Source organism: Phyllobates terribilis, unplaced genomic scaffold (assembly GCF_046119375.1).
Source record: "Phyllobates terribilis strain yellow unplaced genomic scaffold, ASM4611937v1 Scaffold_9__5_contigs__length_417890890, whole genome shotgun sequence".
In the NCBI taxonomy this organism is placed as follows: domain Eukaryota; kingdom Metazoa; phylum Chordata; class Amphibia; order Anura; family Dendrobatidae; genus Phyllobates; species Phyllobates terribilis.
This window is the reverse complement of record NW_027362769.1, coordinates 152,415,510-152,427,484: the sequence shown is the minus strand read 5'-3', so window position 1 is coordinate 152,427,484 and position 11,975 is coordinate 152,415,510. Positions and strand designations below refer to the sequence as shown.

General features: G+C 46.6%; 1 protein-coding gene across 2 annotated transcripts in view; it reads left to right on the top strand.

The window, feature by feature from the left end:
• The first annotated feature begins 50 nt into the window (after window positions 1–50).
• MBD5 (methyl-CpG binding domain protein 5) overlaps window positions 51–11,975 on the top strand; it is a 49,042-nt gene continuing 37,117 nt past the window's right edge. For both annotated transcript variants that reach the window (XM_073647222.1, XM_073647221.1), the window contains exon 1: window positions 51–380. The gene's annotated coding sequence lies outside the window, so the exon portion shown is untranslated. The remainder of the gene's footprint in view (window positions 381–11,975) is intronic.

The window sequence follows — 11,975 nt, the reverse complement described above, 5'->3', positions numbered from 1 at the left end:
TCCGGAATGCCGTCACTTCCGGGATCTCCTCGGCGCGGTGCACTGTGGGTCCCCGCCTCCTACGCCCTGGCCCGGACATGCGCAGTTGGAAAACTCCCATCTTTCTCCTAAGGAGCCAGGGAAGCAGGAGCTGCCCGGGGAGCCGGAGTGGGGGTGCTGAGGGCGGCCGCGTTCAGTCCGGGGCTGCGGGTGTGAGGGGGACAGCTGCCCTCCGCCTCCCAGCTAGATGCGGGTCGGGCTGACCCGGGGGGGAGGGGGCAGCGCTCTCCGGGCCTGGGCCGCACACTGAGAGGGACAGGAGCCCACCTCAGGATCCCACCTCAGGAGCTGCTGCACCGGCCTGTGCGCTGAGGAGGTCGGAGACAGCACTGCAAGAGCTGGTGAGTGGGGGCACAACTGTGCTGCAGGGGCTGCCCTGGTGAGGGGCTGCGGAGGACCAGCAGGGTGTCAGGCTGAGGGCAGCTGGCGACTGACCACTGATGGCTGCTCCACTCACAGGAGAGGACTCGGGGGGCACTAACGGGCAGCAGAGTGGTGGGTAGGGGTCACTGACTGGGGTGGAGGGAGCACTGACCAGGGTGACTGGGCCACGTATGGAGGGGGCACTGACTGGGGTGACTGGGCCGCTTATGGAGGGGGGGGCACTGACCGGGGTGACTGGGCCGCGTATGGAGGGGGGGGGGCACTGACTGGGGTGACTGGGCCGCGTGTGGAGGGGGGGCACTGACTGGGGTGACTGGGCCGCGTGTGGAGGGGGGTGGAACTGACCGGGGTGACGGGGCCGCGTGTGGAGGGGGGTGGAACTGACCGGGGTGACGGGGCCGCGTGTGGAGGGGGGTGGAACTGACCGGGGTGACGGGGCCGCGTGTGGAGGGGGGTGGAACTGACCGGGGTGACGGGGCCGCGTGTGGAGGGGGGTGGAACTGACCGGGGTGACGGGGCCGCGTGTGGAGGGGGGTGGAACTGACCGGGGTGACGGGGCCGCGTGTGGAGGGGGGTGGAACTGACCGGGGTGACGGGGCCGCGTGTGGAGGGGGGTGGAACTGACCGGGGTGACGGGGCCGCAACTGACCGGGGTGACGGGGCCGCGTGTGGAGGGGGGTGGAACTGACCGGGGTGACGGGGCCGCAACTGACCGGGGTGACGGGGCCGCGTGTGGAGGGGGGTGGAACTGACCGGGGTGACGGGGCCGCAACTGACCGGGGTGACGGGGCCGCGTGTGGAGGGGGGTGGAACTGACCGGGGTGACGGGGCCGCAACTGACCGGGGTGACGGGGCCGCGTGTGGAGGGGGGTGGAACTGACCGGGGTGACGGGGCCGCAACTGACCGGGGTGACGGGGCCGCGTGTGGAGGGGGGTGGAACTGACCGGGGTGACGGGGCCGCAACTGACCGGGGTGACGGGGCCGCAACTGACCGGGGTGACGGGGCCGCAACTGACCGGGGTGACGGGGCCGCAACTGACCGGGGTGACGGGGCCGCAACTGACCGGGGTGACGGGGCCGCGGGTGGAGGGGGGTGGAACTGACCGGGGTGACGGGGCCGCGTGTGGAGGGGGGTGGAACTGACCGGGGTGACGGGGCCGCGTGTGGAGGGGGGTGGAACTGACCGGGGTGACGGGGCCGCGTGTGGAGGGGGGGTGGAACTGACCGGGGTGACGGGGCCGCGTGTGGAGGGGGGGGGGCACTGACCCGGGTGACTGTGCCGCGTGTGGAGGGGTGGCGGCACTGACCCGGGTGACTGTGCCGCGTGTGGAGGGGTGGCACTGACCGGGGGGGGGGTGACTGGGGCCGTGCGTGGAGGAGGGGCATCAGGTGACGGGGCCCATACTGTTGGTCATACTTGTGTGTGTGTGGCAGATGCTACTGGCCTAGGTTTCTTGGGTACATTGATGGGTGACAGGTGTCCATTTGCATTGGTTCTTTGCAGGTAGTAATATTTTTCCTGCCGCCATGTACAGATATTGTCACTGATGTACGATATGATGGATTCTTTTCTCTGCATCTGCTGTAAAACTATTTCAATACTAACTTGGGCGATGACAAAACTTTTAGACAAGTGTATAAAAAATGTTGCAACGTAAGAAGCTTTCAAAAATGGAAAGTGTTAATAGTTTATTTTTATCAATTGACAAACTGCAAAGTGAATGAACAAAAGAGAAATTTAAATCCTATCGTTATTTGCTGTGACCGGCGGTCGCCATCAAAACAGCATCAATTCTTCTCGGTACTTGCACAAAGTATTTGAGGAAACTTAGCAGGTTGTGACAAACATCTTGGAGAGCTGACCCCAGATCTTCTCTGTATGAGGCTTATGAGAATTTTCCTCTCTCTTCATGTGATCCCAGACTGACTGGATGATGTGTGATCAGGGCTCTGTAGGGGCCGGATCATCACTTCCAGGACTCCTTGCTCACCTTTACACTGAAGATTGTTCTTTAAACCCTTACCAATCTTTCCCAGCAGATGGTGGCTGTGTAATTCAGCCATCATCTCCCTCTAGCAGCCACACATGGAGCTAAAATTACCACTGTCAATTTGTGACTGTGGCATTTACATCGTACATCCTGTGAAGAGGGGGGGTACATTGTAACGGCCCATTGGCGGAAGACATCAATGGGTTGACATGACAGCTGGGGGTCTGTTGAAGACCCTCATGTCTGTCATGACTGTATTCCTACAAAAGTCAGCCTGTGACTGGGGTTCATAGGACACTGATATTTGCTATGCACAGCAATGCTATGGTATTGCTGTATATGTCGCAGACGATCTCGGGTTCAAGTCTCCTATGTGGACGACAAAATGCAATGAAAAGAAAAAAGGTTTTTAAAAAAATGTAAAAATAGAAAAAATAAAAGTTCAAATCACCCCCTACCTTACAACCAAATTAATAATTAAGGTCCATCCCCCCAAAAAAATTGAACACCTTATGGGTCTCCGGAAAATGGTGGCACAGGTAATTTTTTTTATTTTTTTTTACACATTTCTCAATTGTTTAAAAAAACTGTTTGATTGGTATCGCCGTAATAGTACTGATCTGGAGAATCATTTTGCTGGTGTCATTTTTACCATATAATGAACACTATTAAAAAAAACAACTGCAGAATTGCACTATTTTGCCGCGCTTGGATTTTTTTCCCCCGTTTTCCAGTGCATCACATGAAAAAATAAAAGGCATGGGGGGCCATTCAAAAGTGCAACTTGTCCCGCAAAAAAACAAGCCCTCGTGTTGATGGGGAAAAGAAAAGTTATGGCTCTTAAAAGAAGCAAAGTTTAAAAAAAAATGAAAGCTCAAAAATGGAAAGTTGCCTGGTTGAGAAGGGGTTAATGACTTTTGGCTGGACGTTTTGGGTCCTTGAAGAATAAACTTGGAGCCAATCAGATGCCTCCTGATGGTATTACATGATGAATAAATATCTGCCTGGATTTCTCAGCACAAGACAACATTAATCCTGACCTAATCCCCAACTCAATTTGCTGAAATGCAGCCCCAAAACTTGCTGGACCCTCCACCATGCTTCACTGTTCCCGCAGACCCTCGTTATTGTGCCGCTTTCCAGCCCTTAAGTGAACAAACTGCCCCCTTTCACATTTTGACTCCTCAGTCCAGAGACCTGCTGACATTTTTCTGCACCCCTTTTCCTATGTTTTTGTGCCTAGTTGCTCACTTTGCCTTGTTTCCACGTCAGCATGGATTGTGGCGCAGCAAAGCTTCCATGAAGACCATTTCTGACCAGATTTCTCCGAACAGTAGATGGGTGCAGCTGGGTTCCACTGGTTGCTGCTAGTTTTGAGTTAATGGTACTGCTGGACAGCTTTTGATTTCAAAAGCCTGTAAGCATTATGTGTCTTTTCATCTGCTGCACTAAGTTTCCTTGGCCGACCACTGCATCTATGGTCCTCATTGTTGCCTGTTTCTTGGTGTCCTCAATGCTGAGGAATGCAGACAGATACTTATACACCATGTAATACCATCAAGGAGGCGTCTGATTGATTGGCTCCAAATGTATTCTGCAGCAGGACAACAACCCCAAACATCCAGTCATTAAGGCTGTGTGCCCACGATGCGTTTTTTAAGCGTTTTCGCAGCAGCAAAAACGCAGAAACGCTTAAAAAAACGCTTGGTAGAAGGCCTGCCATGTTCCACAATGATAATCCGCATGTGCTGTTCACATGATCATTGCGGAAAATAACGCAGCACTACCAATTATTTTGCGGAAGTGCTGCTTTTTCGCCGCCATTGACTTGCATTGGAACGCATGGATTAAACATCACTGTATATGTTGCGCATTCCATGCGTTCTAATGTGCGGATGGTACCCGGGTCTAGAGGACAGGAGACTCTCCTCTGGACATGGGTACCATAGAAAACTGTAAAAAGAAAAAAAGAAGTAATAAAATAAAAAATAAATATATACTTACCTTCTGGCGGCCCCCGCTGCACTCCTCCTCGCATGCTGACAGTTCGTGATGTACTGAAGGACCTGCGCTGACGTCATAGTCATGTGACGGGTCACGCGACGTCGGCAGGTCCTTCAGTGTACCGCTGCCGGCAAGGGAGAACGGAGGGAAGCAAGACAACGGGGGCCATCAGAAGGTAAGTATAGATTTATTTTTTTTACATTCTCTCAGGTCACACTATATAAATCCATGCCTGTTGCATGGATTTATACAGTGTGACCAAGTTGTCAAGCACTTTCCAAGTGATGCTAAAATCGCTTGGGAAGCGCTTGTCAACGTGCATGCGGAAATGCAAGTGAAGAACGCTTCACATCCGCATGTTCCTGGCAGGAAACCGCATGTACAATCCGCATGTACAATCCGCATGCGTTTTTTTTCTGCCAGGGAGATGCAGAAACTCTCAGGAAAAAATCCTGAGCATTTCTGCATCGTGGACACATAGCCTTACAGCGAATCTTCGGTGTAAAGAAGAACAAGGAGTCCTGGAGGTGATGATCCGGCCCCCACAGAGCCCTGATCTCATCATCCAGTCTGTCTGGAATCACATAAAGAGACAGAAGGATTTGCACAAGCCTCATACACAGAAGATCTGGGGTCAGTTCTCTAAGATATTTGGAACAACCTCCTGCCGAGTTCCTTAAAAATCAGTGTACAAGTACCGAGAATAACTGATGAAGGCAAAGGGCAGTCACCAAATTTCTCTCTTATTCATTCACTTAATAGTTTTATTAAATAAAATGCAAACATTTCTAAAATCTTTCTTTGTAGCATTTTTCCACACCGTCCTCAAACGTTTGTTCAGTGCTGTAAATTTGCTGTTTGCAGCTCTCCGGCTTAGGCTATGTTCACATATGCTTATCTTTTTTGATAGCGTGCTCATCATTATGGTCATTGGAAAGGATTGTGGAAAAGTGATGTCTTGCCTGGCTGTAATGTTTCTGTCCAGTTGATTTTTTTTTTTCTTTACCGACCGGGAATGCTGAGAGTTGTAGTTTCACACGCCGTATCATGGTTTTTGCATTGCTGTATCCATGCTCTTAACTTCGCACCTGTTGGATCACCTAAATGATGGATTGCAGAAATTTTACCTGTAGATCTAGGATCCGACTTCATGCTAAAATCATTATGATGAATTCACACTTTGCTAGTTCTGAAATGTACTTTACATTTCATGGAGATCATTGTAAAAGAAACCAACCGCATGTAGCTGGGAAAGTCATGATGCCGATATTCTAGTCCGTACCAAGTAAATTCTGTTAGGTGTCACATTTGTGCCTGACATTAAAATCCGCACCCAAATCTGTGTCAAAAAACACAAAGTATTTTGGTTCAGATTTCTCTATGCAAAGAGCGAAATCTTTGACATAACTTACATTTTTTACATTTTATGGTTTAGATAACCTCTTTATCTGGAGTTCATAATGCAATTCACATTTGAAGACACGCATCTATCTCCAATGAAAATGCATCTGAAGTGTAGAGTCAAACATGGGAGGTTTTTTTTTTTCCCCCACAGATTTGGTTACACAAAAAATGCCCCAAAATCTGTGTGTAAATTTGCTTTGGACATGATCGGGATGATAAAATTGGTTCAAATCTGCATCTAAATCAGCAATGTAACACATGCAAATTTTTTGGCGCATTTACTGCAACCAAATAAGTAAATATATGCCATATCTGAATCCTCTAAAGTATATTGTGTATTTTTTATTTTATCATCTGACATGTTGTAGACTTTCTATTCTCATTTGCAGGCACAAAATCCACAGCGTATTACCGGAGCACCAAACTGAGATATGAGTCTCATACACACGCTGCAAAGCAAATAAAAACTAAAAATCTGCACGGAAATTGACACGGGGTGCTGATTTTAAGTCCACAGCATGTCAATTCTTCCTGCAGATTTCAATGTGTAAAGCAAAATCCGCACCAGTTTCTGTGCTAAAACCACAAGTGAGCTCTCAGAGGGGGGTGTCCAACATTAGATAGGCTGCTGTCTTCTTAGTAATATACAGGCGCATCTCACTAAATTAGAATATCATCAAAAAGTTAATTAATTTCCATTCTTCAATACAAAAAGTGAAACTCATATTATATAGAGTCATTACACACAGAGTGATCTATTTCAAGTGTTTATTTCTGTTAATGTTGACGATTATGGCTTACAGCCAATGAAAACACAAGTCATTATCTCAGTAAATTAGAATACTTTATAACAGCTTGAAAAATGATTTTAAAATCCGAAATGTTGTCCTACTGTAATGTATGTTCAGTAAATGCCCTCAATACTTGGTCGGGGCTCCTTTTGCATCAATTCCTGCATCAATGCGGCAATGTGGCATGGAGGCGATCAGTCTGTGGCCCTGCTGAGGTGTTATGGAAGCCCAGGTGGCTTTGATAGCAGCCTTCAGCTCGTCTGCATTGTTGGGTCTGGTGTCTCATCTTCCTCTTGACAATACCCCATAGATTCTCTATAATAGATTCTCTATGGGGTTATGGTCAGGCGCGAGTTTGCTGGCAATCAAGCACAGTGATACTGTTGTGTGTAAACCAGGTATTGGTACTTTTGGCAGTGTGGACAGGGGCCAAGTCCTGCTGGAGAATGACATTCCCATCTCCAAAAAGCTTGTCTGCAGAGGGAAGCATGAAGAGCTCTAAAATGTCCTGGTAGACGGCTGCGCTGACTTTGGTCTTGATAAAACACAGTGGACCTACAGTCATGGTCAAAAGTATTGAGAATGAGACAAATAGTAATTTTTCCAAAGTTTACTGCTTCATTTTTTGTAATGGCAATTTGCATATACTCCTGAATGTCAAAGAGTGATCAGCTTAACAGCAATTACTGTACTTGCAAAGTCAATATTTGCCCAGAAAATGAACTTTAACCCCCAAAACACATTTCAACATCATTGCAGTCCTGCCTTAAAAGGAGCAGCTAACATCGTTTTAGTGATTGATCCATTAACACAGGTGTGGGTGTTGATGAGGACAGGGCTGGCGATCAATCAGTCATGATTAAATAAGAATGACATCACTGGACACTTTAAAAGGAGGCTGGTTCTTGGTATCATTGTTTCTCTTCAGTTAACCATGGTTATCTCTAAAGAAACACATGCAGCCATCATTGCACTGCACAAAAATGGCCTAACAGGGAAGAGTATCGCAGCTACAAAGATTGTACCTCAGTCAACAATCTATCGCATCATCAAGAACTTCAAGGAGAGAGCTTCCATTGTTGTCAAAAAGGCTCCAGGGCGCCCAAGAAAGACCAACAAGCGCCAGGACCGTATCTTAAAACTGTTTCAGCTGCGGGATCGGACTACCAGCAGTGCCGAGCTTGCTCAGGAATGGCAGCAGGCTGGTGTGAGTGCTTCTGCACGCACTGTGAGGCGGAGACTCTTTGAGCAAGGGCTGGTTTCAAGGAGGGCAGCAAAGAAGCCACTTCTCTCCAGAAAATACATCAGGGACCGACTGATATTCTGCAAAAGGTACAGGGAGTGGACTGCTGAGGACTGGGGCAAAGTCATTTTCTCTGATGAATCCCCTTTTCGATTGTTTGGGACATCTGGAAAACAGCTTATTCGGAGAAGAAGAGGTGAGCGCTACCACCAGTCTTATCTCATGCCAACTGTAAAGCATCCTGAAACCATTCATGTGTGGGGTTGCTTCTCAGCCAAGGGAATCGGCTCACTCACAGTCTTGCCTAAAAACACAGCCATGAATAAAGAATGGTACCAGAATGTCCTCCAAGAGCAACTTCTCCCAACCGTCCAAGAGCAGTTTGGCGCCCAAAAATGCCTTTTCCAGCATGATGGAGCACCTTGCCATAAAGCAAAGGTGATAACTAAATGGCTCATGGAACAAAACATAGAGATTTTGGGTCCATAGCCTGGAAACTCCCCAGATCTTAATCCCATTGAGAACTTGTGGTCAATCATCAAGAGACGGGTGGACAAACAAGCAACAAATTCTGGCAAAATGCAAGCATTGATTATGCAAGAATGGACTGCTATCAGTCAGGATTTGGTCCAAAAGTTGATTGAGAGCATGCCAGGGAGAATTACAGAGGTCTTGAAGAAGAAGGGGCAACACTGCAAATATTGACTTGCTGCATTAACTCATTCTAACTGTCAATATAACCTATTGGTCCTCATAATATGATTGCAATTATATTTCTGTATGTGATATAAACATCAGACAAACACTAATAAAAACCAGAGGCCAGCAGATCATGTGAAAATATAATTTTGGTGTCATTCTCAAAACTTTTGGCCATGACTGTACACCAGCAGATGACATGGCTCCCCAAACCATCACTGTGGAAGCTTCACCCTAGACCTCCAGCAGCTCGGATTGTGGCCTCTCCACTCTTCCTCCAGACTCTGGGACCTTGTGGAGTGTGTCAATGACTGCCTTCTGGACATCTGTTAAGTCAGCAGTCTTCCCCATGATTGTGGAGCCTACTGAAACAGACCAAGGGACCTTTTTAAATGCATCGGAAGCCTTTGCAGATGTGTTTTGTTAATTATTCTAATTTACTGAGATAATGACTTGTGTTTTCATTGGCTGTAAGCCATAATCATCAACATTAACAGAAATAAACACTTGAAATAGATCACTCTGTTTGTAATGACTCTATTTAATGTGTTTCACTTTTTGTGTTGAACAGAAATAAAGTAACTTTTTGTTGATATTCTAATTTAGTGAGATGCACCTGTATCATCACTTTACTAAGATGGGACTAGTGCTTGTGAATGACTGAACTCTGCACCGAGGGTCCAATTAGACGGGTTGACCGCAGTTTTAAAAGACCGCCAATTATCCGTGTACAAGCTGGTGGGTGGTCATTTGTTTAGACTGGCCGACAAGAATTGTGTGCATTCAGAATAATTAATAGGATCGTTCTGGGCACCGAAAATAACATCTTCATCGGCAGCAAATGTCTATGTTTACACAGGACGATGTGCTGCCGACAATGAAGTTCTTAATGATGTTGTCTGTAAAGCCAGTGGCATTAATAGCGCTATATAAGTGAGTAAATTAAATAATGCCGGCATAAAGGATCCAAAACACCTGACATTGGTAGTCTGTGTCCGCCAGACTAGTCTCCTGCAAATTTACTCCTAACTTCCAGCCAGCATCCCCGGCGCCTTTTCTGACCAGTAATTCCTGCACAACGTGATTGTTGTGGTGTGAATGACGTCACAAGGGCTCACAAGTCAGCAGAGGTATCGGGGATCCTGGCAGGTAGGAGGAGGTTTGCAGGGCTGTGGTTCAGCGGCCACGGACTACTAGCCTGGCCACTGGACAAGTGCCCTGCAAATCTTTTTGCTCAACTTTATTTACATGAAAATTAAAAACCCTTTGATACTGGACCTGTCGTTACTCCAGACATGTCCTAAGTAAATATTTTTAATTTTAATTCTATTTATTTATCTAAATAGAAATGTTTTTGTTACTTTTCCAGTAGGAATGACAAAGGAATGTTTTTTCCAGAATTTTTATTAATTTTTTTTTTGTAAATCTAAATTCTTACAGAAACCAGCTGACACATCTGGAGAGATGAAGGGTCCACTATAGAGCTATCGCTTACGTTCAATATGGGTTTTGTTTTTTCCTTTTTTATGAACCTTACTTTCCAGGAAAACATATGGGTTGTAGATGGCACATTTCTGCGTTTTGCCTCGGGACTCTTTAATTTTTGATTTGTGCTTTCCAGGATTCTTCTTTTCGTTGTTTTTCTGTCTTGACTGCAGATTCTGCTGTCGCCTTATAACTAAACTTACTAGCAAAAAATGCCCTATGGCTTCACTATCATCATATCCATCAATCAAGAGCAGAGGATGCCAGGCGCCTCGCAGGTTGCTCTATGGACAGGTGCTCGGTTTTCCAAGGGTTCCCTATTTCATTTGTACCCCCATTCTGTTAAACTCTCATTATTGCACAGTGTAAGGTTTGTTTTCACTGTTCATCTTGGGTTAAACAAATTTTGTAAAATATTTAGCAGATAGAAAGAGAAAATGAGTCTAAACATTGTGCAGCATTAAGTGGTCGACAGCATGTTTGCCGGTTGGCGGTCGTTTAATATTCTGCTTCAGATACAAACTGAGCGATCTGTAAAAAATCCTCCACTGCACATAGGCGGTCATTCTTCTCAGCAGCGCTGGTTTTGTTTACACGGGACAATGTGCTGTCGAGAATAATGATCTTCTGGGAAAACGAAACCAGAGAACTGATCTGTAGCTGATGAAACTGTGATTTTTTTTTTTTTTTTTTTTTAATCCAAACTGCAGCAAGCAGCCCAGTAAGTGATGCATCGCTGAAATCTGGGTCTTTTCCCCTACATCGTGCTGCTGTCAGTTGGGGTTGCAAAAATCTGGTGACAGGATCTCTTTAAAAGGAAAGGTATCATCAGAATATGACCTACTTTAAGTTTTTTTGTTTTTTTATTTTCTCCATGTATATTTAAAAAATAAATTAAATAAATAGAAATCTTACAATTTACACAATGGCCACTGGGTTTATATTAGACTCCGGTTTCCTGTTCCTTACAGGAGACTTTTCAGCAGTCTCATTATCATGCGTTGTCCGGAGGTTGTCCGGTAAAAACAAATACTACCTGGCCATAAGCTAGATGATAACTTATTCATCGGAGGGGGTCTGACCGCTGGGACCCGCACCGATTGGCAGAAAGGGGCACTTTTATCCCCATTAAAATGCCCGACCACCACTCCATTCATAACCTGTGGGACGGCCGCGCACTTCGCTCAATTTTTTCCTGCAGCCCCATAGAAAACAAATGCCGCTCCTTTTTGTAACTGAGATAAAAGATTCCCTTCGTGGATATAAATTCCCAGTTTTGCCGATCAGTGCGAGTCCCAGCAGTCGGACGCCCACCGATGATTAAGTTGTCACTTGTCCTTCAGATAGATTTTTCTTTTTTCACTGGACATTAACTGGATATTAATATTATGGTCGGACTGTTAGATCCCTGCCCCACCATTCGGTGTGGGCTTTCCTCTCTGCAAACTCTTTCTCTAACATTCAAGTTGACTTTGGTGGTTGGAGACTCGCTGCTATGGGGTCTCTGATTCACAGCACTCACTGACTGGTTTCTGCTCTTCATTTCTTAGTTAGCAATAGAAGCGTGGAAGAAATTGTAGAGCAATACTGAGCAGTGTAAATGCGAATCCAGTTCTGGGGTGAGATAATACTTATCAGAAAGTTCGGCATGATCTTTCTGTCTCTCACTCTGCTTCTTACAAAAACCCCACCAGTCTACATACTATAACACCGCCCGATCACTGAATTTTGCTTTACTTTGTCATGCCCCTCATCACTATTAAAGGAGTTATTTGAAGAGCCTCAAGTGAATGGTGTGGCAGTGTTCTTGATCGACCACAGCTGCATTTACCTGGTGATCTTCGGAGCTCCTGTTCTCGAAGTGGGGGGGGCTGTCGCCTTGGTTGGTTCCTCACCGATTGGAAAGTTATTTCCTATCCAGAAGATAGGCCGAC